Source organism: Miscanthus floridulus, chromosome 10, assembly GCF_019320115.1.
Source record: "Miscanthus floridulus cultivar M001 chromosome 10, ASM1932011v1, whole genome shotgun sequence".
NCBI lineage: Eukaryota > Viridiplantae > Streptophyta > Magnoliopsida > Poales > Poaceae > Miscanthus > Miscanthus floridulus.
The window spans coordinates 109,833,493-109,851,074 of NC_089589.1; the positions used below are offsets into that span (position 1 = coordinate 109,833,493).

The 17,582-nt window shown below is 43.9% G+C and overlaps 1 pseudogene; it reads right to left on the minus strand.

The window, feature by feature from the left end:
• Window positions 1–16,373: 16,373 nt before the first annotated feature.
• On the minus strand, window positions 16,374–17,582 carry LOC136487267 (uncharacterized; annotated as a pseudogene).

The following is a 17,582-nucleotide window of genomic DNA, read 5'->3' on the forward strand; positions in this document are numbered from 1 at the left end:
GGATTCGGTAACACCCCCCCCCCCCCCGCCGCTATTTGCATTTGGTTCCAATAGGTTTTGGGTTCGGTATCAGTTTTGTTCATATTAGAAATTTCTTCATTGCAACATATGTCTTACTTCGAAAGAAGCCATTCAATGTGAGCAACCTTGCCTTTTGGCGGCTAGGGGTGGGACCAGGACCCCAGATGATGTTGTTTGCTACTTGAGGATGGAGCATTCACCCAGACCGACTGTTGATTGTTGAAGCCGTGGTTCATCACCTTCTCGGACCACAAAATTTGACAAGAATCATTCAAAATCCTATTTGTGGAGAGATTATTGTGCTTTGCAGGACTGGACATGAAGTAGACATACTTTATAGATACAATGTGTCCGTGGACGGAGATGCTGTCATCTTCGCTACGGTTCACTACCTCTGGCTTTTGGGACTGCATCAACCAATTGAGTACCTTAGCAACTGCCTACCCATCCGACATTAAGTCTTAGAATTTGTGAAACTTTTATGTTAATGAAGTTTATATGTACTGATAAAACCTCTGGATTAGTATGTATGAGTACTGCATAATTGTTGAACTATTACTTCAGTTGAACTGTTAATTGAATCAGTTGGTCTTGATTGTGGTCCATGAAAGCTCTAGTTTAGTTTTGGTGAATTGATGAAACCCTAAGTGCTAACCTAGTTTATCAAGTGATCATGAGATAGGTAGCACACTCCAAGTAGTGAAGCAAATGAAGATCATAACATGATGATGATGAGGCCATGGCGATGATCAAGTTCTTGGACTTGGAAAGAAGAAAGAGAAAAACAAAAAGCTCAAGGCAAAGGTGTAAATTGTAGGAGCTATTTTGTTTTGGTGATCAAGACACTTAGAGAGTGTGATCACATTTAGGTTTGATAGCCGTACTATTAAGAAGGGTGAAACTCATATCAGAATGCGGTTATCAAAGTGCCACTAGATGCTCTAACTCATTGCATATGCATTTAGGATCTAGTGGAATACTAACACCCTTGAAAATGTTTGTGAAAATATTCTAACACGTGTGCACAATGTGATACACTTGGTGGTTGGCACATTTGAGCAAGGGTGAAGAAGATAGAGGTGAAAAGGAGTTAGTCTCACTGGTCACATAGTGACCGGACGCTGGTCTCAAAGGGACCGGCGCGTCCGATCAGTTGTAGCAGCGAAGACGCTGGCATCGGTCAGCTGACCGGACGCTGGGTCACACTGCGACCGGATGTTGGAAGGCTGCGTCTGGTCAAGCTATCGTGGCAGCGCAGAGGGAAGACACCGTGTGATCGGACGCTGGCTGTGTTCGGTCGAGCATGACCGGACGCGTCCGGTCGGGAAAAATCATTTCTGGAAGCTTACTGGAAACGACCGGACACTGGAGGTTCAGCGCCCGGTTACTTCTAGCTACAGCGTTCGGTCACCTTATGACCGTTGAGATCGGACGCACAACATTTGAAGAGAGGGACACGTGGCACGCATCACGTGATCGGACGCTGAGGTCCAGCATCCGATCAGTATGACCAGAGCATCCGGTCACCCCGCGTTGTGCCCAGTGAAGGGGTACAATGGCTCTATTTCGTGGGAGCTTCTATTTAAGCCCCATGGCTAGTTCAAGCTCACTTGCATTGACATAGCAACCTTGTGAGCTTAGCCAAAGCCCTCCCACTCATCTCCATCATTGATTCATCATCTTTGTGAGATTGGGAAAGAATCCAAGTGCATTGCTTGAGTGTTTGCATCTAGAGGCACTTGGTGTTCGTGTCTCGCTGTGGGATTCGCTTGTTACTCTTGGTGGTTGCCACCACCTAGATGGCTTGGAGCAGCGAGGATCATCGAGTGGAGGGTGGTGATTGTCTCCGGCTCCGATCGTGGTGATTGTGAGGGGTTCTTGACCTTTCCCCAATGGAGAGCCAAAATGTACTCTAGTGGATTGCTCGTGGCTTGTATGATCCTCATCTTGTGTTGGTTGTGCGGCACCCTATTGAGGGTTTGGCGTGTGATGCCAATTAGCGCATGAACCTCCAAGTGAGTGAATCGCCACAACGAGGACTAGCTTGCCGGCAAGCAAGTGAACCTCGGTAAAAATCATTGTGTTCATCATTTGATTCCGAGGTAATTGGTCTTCATTGATACTCATTCTAGTGATTGATTGGTTCACTCCTCGACACGACGGTATAACTATCTAGCTCACTCTCTTTACATTACCGTAAACTAGTTGTCAAGCTCTTTAGTATAGCTAGTTGTGAGAGCTTGTTAGTTTGGTTGGTGTGGCTCTTTGAGAGCATACTAACTTAGTGTAGTGTCACAACTATTGTGTGAATAGATACTATCTATACTAGAATTGTGGTAGGTGGCTTGCATTTTTAGTAGGCTAGCACAACACTTGCTTCATCTCATAATTGTCTAACCGGTTTGCTAAGTGTTGTTGTAGAAATTTTTATTAGGCTATTCACCCCCCCCTCTAGCCATTAGGACCTTTCAAGTGGTATCAGAGCCGAGGTCACCGTGTTTTGAGGCTTGACAACCTTCGGTGTAAAAATGGCTCAAATCAACAACACTAAGAAGCCACCCCAATTTGATGGTTCAAATCATCCGTATTGGAAGGCTAATATGACAACTTATATCAAGTCAATCAATAGGAAGGTTTGGAAGGTGGTAGAGACAAAGATTGAGATTGAAGATGAAGAGGCTCCCACCGCCGCCGAAGAAATGCTACTCCAAAACAATGACATTGCTCTTAGTGCCATCCATGATGCTTTGGATGAGAGAACTTTTGAGCAAATCAAGAACATTGAGAGAGCTCATGAGGCATGGAAGAAATTGGAGGAATCATTTTAGGGCACTCAAGCCATGAAGGGTGCAAAGGCATACATTGTCAAAGAGAAGTTTGCAAGCTTCAAGATGAAGGAGGATGAGAGTGTGCCGGAGATGTTCCATAGGCTTCAAGTGCTTGTCAATGATCTCAAAGCACTTGGAGAAGAGGTGAAGGACAAGGACTTCTCTCACAAGTTCTTGAGATGCTTGCCTTCAAGATTTGGCACATTGGTCACTATTCTAGTGAGGAGTGGTTTGGACACCATGACACCAAACCAAGTATTGGGAGATATAATGACCGATGATACATATAGAGATGAAGATGAGAAGGAAGAAAAGAAGGAGAACAAAGATGATAAGAAGGATGAGAAGAAGAGTGTGGCATTCAAGGCCACATCATCCAAGGGCAAAGCAAAGCAAGAAACATCAAGTGAAGATGATGATTCATGGGATGATGATGATGATGAAAAGATGGCTCTCTTTGTCAAGAGATTTGGCAAGTTCATGGTGAAGAAGGGCTACCGTGCTAGAAGAAAGAAATCTTCATCCAAGAACAAGGAAGAGTCAAGGAGGTGCTTCAATTGTGGAAGCAAAGATCATCTTGTTGCACAATGTCCATACACTAGTGACAAAGATGATGACAAGAAGAATAAGGAGAAGAAGTAAAAGAGAGAGAAGGACAAAATGACCTTCAAGAAGAAGAAGGGTGGTTCATATGTGGTCACTTGGGATAGTGATGCTTCCACAAGTGATGATGATGATAATGATAATGACAAGACCACCAAAAAGAACACACTTGCAAGCATTGGTATAAATGAGAAGCCTTCTCTCTTCGACACTCCATCATGCTTCATGGCTAAGGCCACTAAGGTACAAACTTGTGATGATGAAAGTGATGAAGAACATGATGATGAAAATGAAAATAAAAATGATAGTGATAGTGATGATGACGAACCTACTAAGGATGAACTATTTGACATGCTAGAAGATGCTAGAGAACACTTTGACATTAAGAGAAGGGAATGCAAAAGCTTACGTAAGGAACTAAAATCCCTTAAGCAAGCCTTTGATGAGCTCAATTCAACTCATGAGAGGCTAGAGGAAGCCCATGAGAAGCTTGGCAAGGCTCACAAGAAGCTTGAAAAAGCTCATTCTTCTTTGCTTAATGAACAAAATAAGAAGAAGCATGTTGAAACTTGTGATGTAGGTTTAACTTGTGATATAATTGATAATTTATTATCCATGCCTATCATTGTTGCTCCCACTAACCCTTCTTGTAGTACTTCTACTTCCACCTCATCTAGTAGTGATGGTGTCACTTGTGATGCCTCACTAATGGTTGAGAATGAGAACCTCAAGAAGGAGGTCAATAAGCTCACTCACACCTTAGTTAAGGCTTATGGTGGTGAGGACCGCTTGCTTATGTGCTTGGGTAGCCAAAGAGCTTCTCTCTACAAAGAGGGATTGGGCTATACCCCCAAGAAAGGCAAGGCGGCCTTTACTCCTCACAAGACTAGTTTTGTGAAGAACAATGGTCGGTTTTGCACTAGTTGCAAGCAAGTTGGTCATGTAGAGCAAAAGTGCATGAACAAGAAGTCATAAGCTAATGTATCCTCCATTAAGCTTGATTCTATCTATGTACTTACAAAGGGTGCAAATGGTGTAAAGGCTAAGTTCATTGGTAAACCTTGGATGGGCTCAAAGAAGAAAGCCATTTGGGTACCAAAGAGCTTAGTGACTAACCTTCAAGGACCCAAGCAAGTTTGGGTACCTAAAAAGAATTCATCTTCTTTTGTAGGTTAATTACAAAGCCAGAGGAAGTCATTGGGTTCTTGATAGTGGGTGCACTCAACACATGACTGGTGATGCAAGAATGTTCAACTCAATCAACACCAACGGCAATGATGGTTATGATAGTATCACATTTGGTGACAATGGCAAAGGCAAGGTCAAAGGACTTGGTAAGATTGCAATACCCAATGACATGAGCATATCCAATGTGTTGCTAGTAGAGAGCTTGAATTTCAATTTGCTATCCGTGGCTCAATTGTGTGATCTTGGATTCAAATGCATATTTAGGGTAGATGATGTAGAGATCATAAGTGTAGAAGGCTCTAACTTGATCTTCAAAGGCTTTAGATACGAGAATCTATACTTGGTTGATTTCAATGCTAGTGAAGCTAGATTATCTACATGCTTGTTCACTAAGTCTAGCATGGGTTGGTTATGGCATAGAAGGCTTGGTCATGTTGGAATGAAACAATTGAATAAATTGGTTAAGCATGACTTAGTTAAAGGCTTGAAGGATGTTGTGTTTGAAAAGGATAAGCTTTGTAGCTCTTGTCAAGCCAGCAAACAAGTTGGAAACACCCATCCAAAGAAAAGCATGATGAGCACTAGTAAAGCATTTGAGTTATTGCACATGGATTTGTTTGGGCCAACACAATACACTAGCATCGGTGGAAATAAATATGGCTTTGTGATAGTGGATGACTACACTAGATACACATGGGTATTCTTTCTAGTGGACAAAAGTGATGTGTTTGCAACTTTCAAATCATTTGTCAAGGGAATTCACAATGAGTTTGAAACAACCATCAAGAGAGTTAGAAGTGACAATAGTAGTGAGTTCAAGAATACTAGAATTGATGAGTTGTGTGATGAATTTGGAATTAGACATCAATTTTCGGCCAAGTACACACCTCAATCAAATGGCCTTGTTGAAAGAAAGAATAGAACACTCATTGATATGGCAAGGTCTATGCTTAGTGAGTACAATGTGAGTCAATCTTTTTGGGCCAAAGCTATCAACACGGCTTGCTATTGTAGCAACCGCCTCTATTGTCACCCATTGAAAGAGAAGACACCATATGAGCTCTTGAATGGTAGAAAGACCAACATTGCATATTTTTGGGTCTTTGGTTGCAAATGCTATATCTTGAAGAAAGGCACTAGATTGGGCAAGTTTGACAAGAAATGTGATGAAGGATTCGTACTTGGTTATTCTACTACAAGCAAAGCATATAGAGTTTGGAATTTGGATAGTGGTACTCTTGAGGAAGTCCATGATGTTGAATTTGATGAACCAAGGGTTCACAAGTAGAGAATGAAAACTTGGAAGATGTTAGAGGCATTCAACTTTCAAATGCCATAAAGAACATGGATATTGGTGAATTGAGGCCTAGGCAAGTGAATGATGATGAAGATGATCAAGTACAAGTGCTCTCTAACTCAAATGTGCAAGATGATACAAATCAAGCTAGCACAAGTGGATCTCATGATAATGAACAAGATCAAGTGGCTAGTACATCATCTCAACCATTGATCAAACAAATGCAAGCAATCAAGTTCCAATGCTCCAACCAACCAATATTGCAAGGGATCATCCATTGGACACTATAATTGGAGATATTTCTAGAGGTGTACAAACAAGATCAAGATTGGCTTCATTTTGTGAACTCTTCTCATTTGTGTCATCCATTGAACCAAAGAAGATAGATGAAGAATTGAAGGATGTTGATTGGGTGAATGCTATGCATGAAGAGTTAAACAACTTCACAAGAAATCAAGTGTGGGAATTAGTAGAAAGACCAAAGGGACACAATGTGATTGGAACCAAATGGGTCTTTAGAAACAAGCAAGATCAAGATGGGATAGTAGTAAGGAACAAAGCAAGATTGGTAGCACAAGGCTATACACAAGTTGAAGGACTTGACTTTGGAGAAACATATGCCCCGGTTGCTAGATTGGAAGCAATTAGAATTTTGCTAGCCTAAGCTTGTGCCCACAACATCAAGCTCTATCAAATGGATGCTAAGAGTGCATTTCTCAATGGTTACATCAATGAAGAAGTATATGTTGAGCAACCTCCCGGTTTTGAAGATGATGAGAAGCCCAACCATGTATACAATTTGAAGAAGGCATTATATGGCTTGAAACAAGCACCTAGAGCATGGTATGAGAGATTGAGGGACTTCCTACTCTCTAAAGGGTTCACAATGGGCAAGGTTGGTACCACTCTTTTCATCAAGAAGATTGAAAAAGATCTATTTGTGTTGCAAATCTATGTTGATGATATCATATTTGGATCAACCAATCAAGACTTTTGTGAAGAATTTGGAAAGATGATGGCTAAAGAGTTTGAGATGTCCATGATTGGAGAGTTGAGTTACTTCATTGGTCTTCAAATCAAGCAATTGAAGAATGGTACATTTGTAAGTCAAGGCAAGTACATCAAGGACATGATCAAGAAGTTTGGCATGAGTGATAGCAAAGCCATTAGCACACCTATGGGAACAAATGGCAACTTGGATAGTGATGCAAGTGGCAATATGGTGGATCAAAAAGTGTATCAGTCCATGATTGGAAGCCTAATCTATGTGACCACATCAAGGCCGGATGTCATGTTTAGTGTATGCATGTGTGCAAGATTTCAAGCCTCACCAAAGGAAAGTCATTTGAAGGCTACAAATAGGATATTGAGGTACTTGAAGCATACACCAAATATTGGTTTGTGGTATCCCAAAGGAGCAAAGTTTGAGCTAGTTGGTTACTCCGACTCGGATTATGCAGGATGCAAAGTTGAAAGGAAGAGCACCTCAGGCACATGTCAAGTGTTGGGAAGATCACTTGTTTCATGGTCATCAAAGAAGCAAAATAGTGTTGCATTATCAACCGCCGAAGCTGAATACATATCCACCGGTAGTTGCTGTGCACAAATTCTTTGGATGAAGGCCACCTTGAATGACTTTGGAATCAAGTTCAAGAAAGTGCCATTGCTATGTGATAATGAGAGTGCAATCAAATTGACCAACAATCCGGTTCAACATGCAAGAACAAAGAACATTGATGTCCGCCACAACTTCATAAGAGATCACCAACAAAAAGGGGACATTTGCATTGAGAGTATAGGCACCAAAGATCAACTTGCCGATATATTCACCAAGCCATTGGATGAGAAAAGGTTTTGCAAGCTAAGGAATGAGTTGAACATATTGGATTTCTCAAATATGTGTTGATGCACCCCTACTTATATGGCATGCCTCTCCTTCGAGCTATCCAAGGTAAAAGTTGATTGGCATGGCATACATCATTGCTAAGGACATATTTAGTGCATCTAGTAATCTCTCAATTTTATTAGGCTCATTCATGAAAATCTAATGAATTTGATGATTGTATGGTACCACTATTGCTTCTATGCTTGACTTGATCTAGTGGTAGCATATGAGAAGTTTTTGGGCTTGTAAACCTAGTGTTTAATCTAGAAAATGAGCTCTAAGTGTTTAACTCAAGATGGTACAAGATAACCCTTTATTTAGAGGTATGAATAAGCTTGTCCTTGGATCAAACCGAGTTAAGTATCTTTGGCAAATATTCTGGTTTGAACCAAATTTGAGAATATGATCCTCACCCCATTGATTGACATTGATAATCTCAACCTATCTACATTTTGAACTTTTATGGTCATTGATGACAAAGGGGGAGAAAAACAAAGATATTAGTACATGGGGAGAAAATAGTGTACAAAGACAACAAAAAGGGAAAGAAATAAAGAGATAAGTAATAAGGGAAAATTTGACAAAGGAAAGAGATCAATTAAAATTTTGAGCACACAAGTAGGGGAAGCAAGCTCATGAACTTGTATGGTGCATTTGAATGTGCATTTCATATGTTTGCTTGCATGGCACAAGTTTTAAATTTAAATATCCATGCTTGTGTGATGTATGCTAGTTGTAAGATTGAATGATAAAATGAAAATCTAGCATGTATGGGTTATCTAGTGATTTCATTTCCAAGTATTTCCAAGTGGTATCTAGCTAACCATGGTGCTAAGGATGGTATAATGGTGCACTCTGATTGGTATCATGCTTCAAAGGTCCATCTTTTATACCTTAGCATCACTTCGTAGACATTGTCTCCTATATTTCCTATCTAATCATATGTGCAAGCTACATTCCAAACTCTTAGCACATATGTAGGGGGAGCAATTGCTACCATATGGAGTTCATGAAACTTGTCCATATCCTTTTACACATGGTAAACATGCTTGGGCAAGCAACATGGATTCAATTGAATCTTAATTCATATCTTTGTATAAGGGTTGTCATCAATTACCAAAAAGGGGGAGATTGAAAGCTCTAGTTTGGTTTTGGTGAATTGATCAAACCCTAAGTGCTAACCTAGTTTATCAAGTGATCATGAGATAGGTTGCACACTCCAAGTAGTGAAGCAAATGAAGATCATAACATGATGATGATGAGGCCATGGCGATGATCAAGTGCTACAATGGTATAATTATCTGTGCGCTTGCAGATTCCTTTTTATTCATATCTATATATTCATCCTAGTCACATAAATTAATAAAGAACTATTTAGTATTATTCTAGTAGTAGTGCTAGGTAGTACCAACAAGTATCTCTAGCAACATCACTAGGGATGACAACCTAGTAAAGTAATGTTAGAAGATATATGTTTATAATAGGTAGCTATTAAAACAAGTGACAAGTTAAAAAATACCAACAGCCACATGGGCCAACTTCACACCTGCTACATGCTACTAATGGGTTGGAGTCTTACATTCACCCCCCTTAAGGGATAACACCCTCGGTAGCTTACCACATATATATGTGGCAGATGTCTAGGACTACCCCTTGGTACATCCCTCCACGAGTACGTTTGGAAAGACAAAGCTTATAAGCTAGCCCTCACCCTCCTATACTTTTGAGGTGGTGCTAAACCCACCAACCACAACCACACATGAGCCACTTGGGCCAACTTCGCAACTACTACAGGCTACTAATTAATGGGCTGGGGTTGTTACAATAGCCCCTAGGCCTTCCCACTAACAAAGTGGATCTCTGAGATGGCCTCTCCTGGACCGCTACCCATCGTCTTCACTATAGAGCTTCTAGACAAACCGCCATAGGCCTCGTTCCCTTCGGTACACGGTGGTGGCCACACCACAAACGCAGTTGGTGTGGTCTCGCAAGACTACAAGCCCCTCCGGGTACAACAATGGTGCGTGCAAGTACCTTATGAGTAAGAGCTATGTAAACCTCACTAAATACTAGGCCTAAACCTAGAGAAAGCGCTAATGTGGTGGTCTAACTAACCTAAGCACTTCGCAAAGCACCTATACTAATCACCGAGTATATCACTAAGCACTTTGGTGGCTAGAGCAACTGAGATGAGCCTCAACTCACATAAGTCTTCCTTGAGCTCTACACGCACTCATTTTTCAGGCCAAGGGGTTATTTATAGGCCCTAACTCTAAATGTAGCCTTTGGAACTTGCACACTCACCGGACCATCCGATGATGGGTCGTCGGACCAATCCAACGCCTAGTCCACATCTAGCAGTTGAAACTAGTCGTTCTACTAACCGTTCGGTTCTTCTGTGGCATATAGTATAACACCTACTGTCGAACTGGTCTGACGCCCACAAACCCTCTCTAGAATCTCTCTGCAAGCCATCAGACTAGCATTCACTAGTTCGACGCTTTTGCTTCTTTTTGTCTGAATCAGCCGCTATTTTGTGAACAGTTGTAGTGGTTGGTCCGTCGCCACTAGGGTCCGACGCCCCTGCTCGGTTTGATGCCCTTCTAACGCCACTGCTAGGGTTAGCTATTTCCTTTGGTTGGACGCCCCTCCTAGGTTGGACGCCCTACTGAACCCTCTTTCAACTTGTTTCTTTGTGATCTTTGCGTCCGACTTGGTTCCATTCCATCTTGTTTCTTAGACTGTTGCATGTCTTGTGTGTTTCAACATGTGTTTAATTGTCTTGCTTGAGGTGTTGATCATCTGGATCACCACTTTGCCTAAGTCCAAGTCCACTTTGCATCCTTTGAACTATATCTAAAACCACTAGCAAACAATAGTAGTCCAAACGATCATGTTGACCATCAATCACCAAAATCCAAACTAAATGGCCCTTGGGCCCATTTTCCTTACAATCTCTTATAAAGCTAATCCCACTACAAGTTCCATCTTAATATGCAAGCCATCCACATCATCTCCCACTAATAGCCATGTGAAAGCTCTTGTTTGGTTTTGATAAATTGATGAAACCCTAAGTGCTAACCTAGTTTATCAAGTGATCATGAGATAGGTAGCACACTTCAAGTGGAGAAGCTAATGAAGATCATGACAAGATGGTGGTGATGCCATGGTGATGATCAAGGGCTTAAACTTGAAAAGAAGAAAGAGAAAAACAAAAAGCTCAAGGCAAAGGTATAACTTGTAGGAGCTATTTTGTTTTGGGGATCAAGACACTTAGAGAGTGTGATCGCATTTAGGATTGATAGCCATACTATTAAGAGGAGTGAAACTTGTATCGAAATGCGGTTATCAAAGTGCCACTAGATGCTCTAACTCATTGCATATGCATTTAGGATCTAGTGGAACGCTAACACCCTTGAAAATGTTTGTGAAAATATGCTAACACATGTGCACAAGGTGATACACTTGGTGGTTGGCACATTTGAGCAAGGGTGAAGAAGATAGAGGTGAAAAGGAGTTAGTCTCGCTGGTCACGTAGTGACCGGACACTGGTCTCAGAGGGACCGGCGCGTCCGGTCAGTTGTAGCAACGAAGACGCTGGCATCGGTTAGCTTACCGGACACTGGGTCGCTCTGCGACCAGACGCTGGAAGGCTGCATCCGGTCATGCTGCCGTGGCAGCGCAGAGGGAAGACACCGTGTGACCGGACGCTGGCTGTGTCCGGTCGAGCATGACCGGACGCGTCCGGTCGGGAAAAATCATTTCTGGAAGCTTACTGGAAAAACAACCAGACGCTGGAGGTTCCGCGTTCGGTCACTTCTAGCTGCAGCATCCGGTCACCTTATGACCATTGAGATTGGGCGCACAACATTTGAAGAGAGGGACACGTGGCACGCATCACGTGACCGGACTCTGAGGTCCAGCGTTCGGTCAGTATGACCGGAGCATCCGGTCACCCCGCGTTGTGCCCAGTGAAGGGGTACAATGGCTCTATTTTGTGGGGGCTTCTATTTAAGCACCATGGCCGGTTTAAGCTCACTCTCTTGGCCATTTGCATTGACATAGCAACCTTGTGAGCTTAGCCAAAGCCCTCCCACTCATCTCCATCATTGATTCATCATCTTTGTGAGATTGGGAGAGAATCTAAGTGCATTGCTTGAGTGTTTGCATCTAGAGGCACTTGGTGTTCGTGTTTCGCTGTGGGATTCGCTTGTTACTCTTGGTGGTTGTCGCCACCTAGACGGCTTGGAGCAGCGAGGATCATCGAGCGGAGGGTGGTGATTGTCTCCGGCTCCGATCGTGGTGATTGTGAGGGGTTCTTGACCTTTCTTCGGCGAAGAGCCAAAAGGTACTCTAGTGGATTGCTCGTGGCTTGTGTGATCCTCATCTTGTGTTGGTTGTGTAGCACCCTATTGAGGGTTTGGCGTGTGATGCCAATTAGCACGTGAACCTCCAAGTGAGTGAATCGCCACAATGAGGACTAGCTTGCCAGCAAGCAAGTGAACCTCGGTAAAAATCATTGTGTTCATCATTTGATTCCGAGGTGATTGGTCTTCATTGATATTCATTCTAGTGATTGATTGGTTCACTCCTCGACACGGCGGTATAACTATCTAGCTCACTCTCTTTACATTACCGCAAACTAGTTGTCAAGCTCTTTAGTATAGCTAGTTGTGAGAGCTTGTTAGTTTGGTTGGTGTGACTCTTTAGTTAGCTTTTGAGAGCATACTAACTTAGTGTAGTGTCACAGCTATTATGTGAATAGATACTATCTATACTAGAATTGTGGTAGGTGGCTTACATTTTTAGTAGGCTAGCGCAACACTTGCTTCGCCTCATAATTGTCTAACCGGTTTGCTAAGTGTTGTTGTAGAAATTTTTATTAGGCTATTCACCCCCCCCTCTAGCCATTAGGAACTTTTAGTCCACATGTACACCTCTATGTAAGCACAAAGGATCCAAAATAGGCCTTCTTCTACAGGCAGATAGTACCCTGAACCGGCGGTGACACAACATTTCTTCTTGGCGGGAGTCCGAGGGTTTTAAAGGATGTTTTGGCGCCTTGGCGGGAGGCAAAAGCATAGACAAAAGGCCTGGGCCGACCTCTTCACTCAGAGTGTGCAACACTTTGAACCCTGACTGCTCCATGGCTGCATCTAGCTCCAACTCCTCCCAGTGGTCGGCACCATCCCAGGGCACCGTCACGAGAAGAACACCGACTTCCAGCGAAGGAGGCTACAACGGGAGCAGGCCGCCCATCCCGTGCCGTGTCGAGAACCACCCTTACGCATACCAGCCATCACTCTTGTGTCGCTGTGGCTTGAAGACACCTCGATGGATTTCATGGAGTGATGGAAACCCAGGACGTCGGTACCACATATGCTGCAGGGCAAATAATGTAACTCAATTTCTTTCTTGTTCATTCCGTTTTCACAATACAAATGCTTAAATCCCACTGTACTTATGGTAATTTGGTTTTTCATAGCCCGACTTATATTGCGGGTTCTTTAAGTGGCACAATCCCTAATATGGAAAATTTCTGAGGACTTTGATTTTGGATTTATGTAACAAGATTTGGGAGCTGAAGGCGGACGCCAATGTTACAACAAATGAAGAACATTTACAGGAGGAGGAAGAGATTATGCCATAGGTTGAAGAAATGGCTAGGGTTCCAATGAAGATGATGGAAGATTTCGTACCTTTGAGAAAGAAATATGCTTCCTATTCTTCTTTCACCTATTTTGTACTTACCTTAGTTCTTGGCATGTTCATTGGCAAGTTGCTTAGTTTACTGCAGTAGATTCAAGTATAAATTTATGATGTATCAGACTGAAATCTGTCACTTTTGTACAACTATTGTTACACTAAATGCAAGGTGATTATCCAGGTGTTCAATTTATTGAAATGTAAATGCTAGTACATCCAAGTATCAATTGATGTGTCGGACTGAAATTTATCACTATTGTACAACTATTGTTGAACTAAATGTAAGGTGATTAACCAGGTGTTCAATTTATTGAACTGTAAATGATAGTAGATCCAAGTATCAATTGATGTGTTGGATGCATCCTACTTCCCTGGACACTGGGCCCTGATACAGGGGCAACCAATTTATTGAACTGTATATACACTCCTACGGTCCTACCACACCTTCCTCCCATCAATTCTCCACTCTGCTCCCTTGCTCTGCTTCACCCTGCTAGCGTCGAACGAAAGGCAACCTCTCATGTGCTCACTGCTCCTTCACCTCCAACCTCGCCGACGCACAAATCTTCAGCGCGTCATCCCTGCTTCTCTGCTCTATCCGGATCTAAAGTAACTACACTGGATCTGCTCCTTCACTGGATTCTATATTCCTTTATATTGCTCTCTCGTGCTCTCTGCTCCTTCACCTCCAACCTAGCTACAGTGATTTTGTTGGATCTGCAGATGAAAATGCATCTTCTCGTTCTAGAGTTTGTGGCCTTGTATATCCGTGGAGTGCAGCTTGTTAGCCTTATTGTCCTTAGTATTGGTTCACCAAATTAGTGCTTTGTGAACAAAGTCGATGAGCTAAATGAAAGTGTACCAATGGATGTGGGCAGGGTTGTGGTCAAGGCTCGGGATAACATAGAGACTGACAACGATCCCGTGGAGGTCGACAACGATCTGCAGGATATTATGGAGATTCACAATGATCCCATTGAGGTCGACTAAAATCTGCATGGAGAATGATTAATTATTCAACCAATGATGTACATATGAAGGTCTTTTAACTTTTGCATAGTGCCAACCTAATTAGTATCTGCATTTTAGCTTTTGGAATGCTTGTTAGCTTGGTAGTGTGCACCTACTTATTCGATATGAATGTATGGAACTCAAGTTGGATTCCTTTCAATCCGAGAGTACTGGCATTGTGCTTTCCTTATGTTTTCTAAGTGCACAGTTTGGCTTTCTTTCAATGTAAATCTGTGTGCCTTATTATTTACCATCTAACTCAAGTTGGCTTCCTTTCAATCTGAGTACTGCAATTGTGCTTTTCTTAGTTTTCTAAGTGCGTAGTTTTGCTTTGTTTCAATGCCAAACGTTAAGATTGTGTGCCTTAGTGTTCATCATCGTATCATACGGCAGTCTTTGGGTGGTAATAGGACCCAGCCATCGGTGATGGTACTGTGCATTCTCTGCCACTTAGTTGCAAAATTTCCAATCCCATGTTTGAATCCTCCCGTGCGGAACTGATGAAATTTCGATTCCCGTGTGGCATAAAAGTTATGCAGAGAGCAAGCAACCCCTGCCCCAACATCCCCCCTTAACCCTTCCCCCCTACCACCGCCCCTTCTCTCCCCCACACACACATAGCTTTTCTTGTCCTCATTGTTGTTGTTCGTCAATGCCTCTCCTGCTCATGACCACCAGTGCATGAGCTGCTGCTATCATCGGCGTTGGCACTCGTGCTCACCACCGTCAGATCCAAAGGCAAGTGTAATAAGGCCTTACTTGCATCGTCGTCCCTTCTCCTCGAAATTCATCTCCTTACTAATGTTTATTGATGCAATTCCACGGCAGGGCGGCCTCATCTCTTCGGCTGGTGGTGTCCTTCCAGATGAAGGAGGCCCACAACATGAGGAACACAGTGGACAACCTCTCAGACAATGTGCTTGCCGACATCTTTAGCTACCTCCCCGCCCGGTCCTTGTGCTGCTGCAAGTGTGTCTGTCGCTCCTGTAGGTGCGTCATCTCCGACTCCTATCAACGTAAGAAGCTTTCATAAACTATCGTTGGCTTCTTCTATGGCAGCTGGTGGAAGGGCAATCGCCACTTCACCAGCATCACTGATGAACGGCCCTCCTTGTCCTTCTTTCCCTTCCCCCTTAAAAAGTCCTAGTCTTAGATTGTTGCAGCGGCCTCGTCCTTTGCTGGTGTGCTAGGCCTGATGCATTATGTCGCTATGTTGTTTGCAATCCGGCAACCGACAAATGGCACGTACTGCCACGTAGCATCCGTTCTGTTGGTCAGGCTCGCTTAGGTTTTGAACCAACGTCCTCACACTTCCATGTGATTGAATTTGTTGAGGTGGAGAGTGCGTGCGTAGGTGTGGAGATCTACTCATCTAAAACTGTAGCATGGATCTTTAAGGAATCTGAATGGGGCGAGGGTAGTATTGTTCTACGTTCAAAATCGAGAAGTGTTTTTCTTAATGGTTTTATGCACATGGTTGAGTACTATGTGATAGTTGCCGTGGATATGGAGGGAAAGACATGGAGGACAATTTGTAAACTAGGTAGTGTTGAAATGTCCATCCATCAAGCTCAGGGTCACTTGTGTGTGTGCTGTGCCAATTTTTGCAATAGGTCTTGGCTTTTAGTGTGGACTAGGTAGCGTGCCCGTGCGTTGCTACGAGATAACTAACAATTTATACTAAAAACACACGGATCCCATGATAAGATAACAATACTGTTAAATTAAATACCAACATTAAATTGACATTTAATCCAAAAAGCTAAGTTTATGAATTTAACACAGTCACGGAGTGCGCGGCGTCACAGGCTCACAAACTCTAGAGCTTCCAGAGATTGGGTCGAATCCAACCTAGAGCCTCGGAACCCTGCATCTTTTCCTGGACGGGCTTCACTTCGGATGCGCCGGTAGCAATATCAACGATCTCCAGTCGATGGACAAAGTCGTATGGATCCCCATACAATGGCTCAGACATGTAGATTTTGTTCTCCTTGTACTTGGATACACTTGTTCCACTGAAGCTTTCATTGAAATGTTTAGACACGAACAGTGTCTGATCACCGATGTCCCTCACCCTGGACCACTCCGGCGTACGGTCGTGGAGGTTGCACTTGTAGATCGCGTTGCTGTAGGTGAAGCTCTGTGTCTCATGGAACGTGCTCACCATGGCACCCACAATGTGCAGCTCACCGTTTGATTCCAGGTAGCTGTGGTGGTAGAGCCCCATAGGTGGCGACAGCGATGGCAGCAGCGTCGCGGTTGGAGTAGCGCCGGCGGTGTTGCTGCTGCAGACGGAGATTTCTCCAGTGCATTCGATCGCCAAGAACTTGTCTTGGCAGTGCACGATGGACCCCGCAGAGAACTCAAGTTTGGTGTCGAGCAGCGTCCATGCGCTGTCGACTCCAACCCGGCAGAACGCGACCTCCGTGGAGCACCCAAGCATGGCCATGGCCACGCACTCGCGGCCGGCGGCGTCAGGCGGCGCCGAGAGCATGATCTCACGGAAGAACATGTCCCTCATGTCTTCTAGATTGATGGCTTTGCCTCTGGCATCCACGTCCCCGTAGCCATTGGTGGGATGGAGGACCCACCGGCCGTGGACCCTAGACACGCGTTCTGATGAGGACGTCGCCGTGACATGTTCGCCTGCTGGCGGGAGCTTAACGCGGGGGGCACGGACACCGGCGAATGGATTCAGCAGCGTCATGGACGCCGCCTCGTCCATGAGCGCCAGCCACCCACACGAGGAGCTGCATGCCACCTTGCCTCGCATGTCGGGCAGCGTCTTGGACAAGACCTTCTTCTCCGGGACGTAGTAGAAGCCGACGCGATCCGAGTCGGGGTTGAACGGGAGCAGCAGGAGCGCCCCGAAGGTTGCAAATGGGACAGCGGCGTGCCATGGGGAGCAAGCGGATCGGAAGGACGCCACGTCGTGGCCTAACGCGAGACGCTACCCGATGGACTCGAGGAGATACTCTGGCAGGCCGGATCTCCAGTTAGGGAGAGGTAGGGACCTTCTCTTGGGATTGGGAGGCTGAGCCAT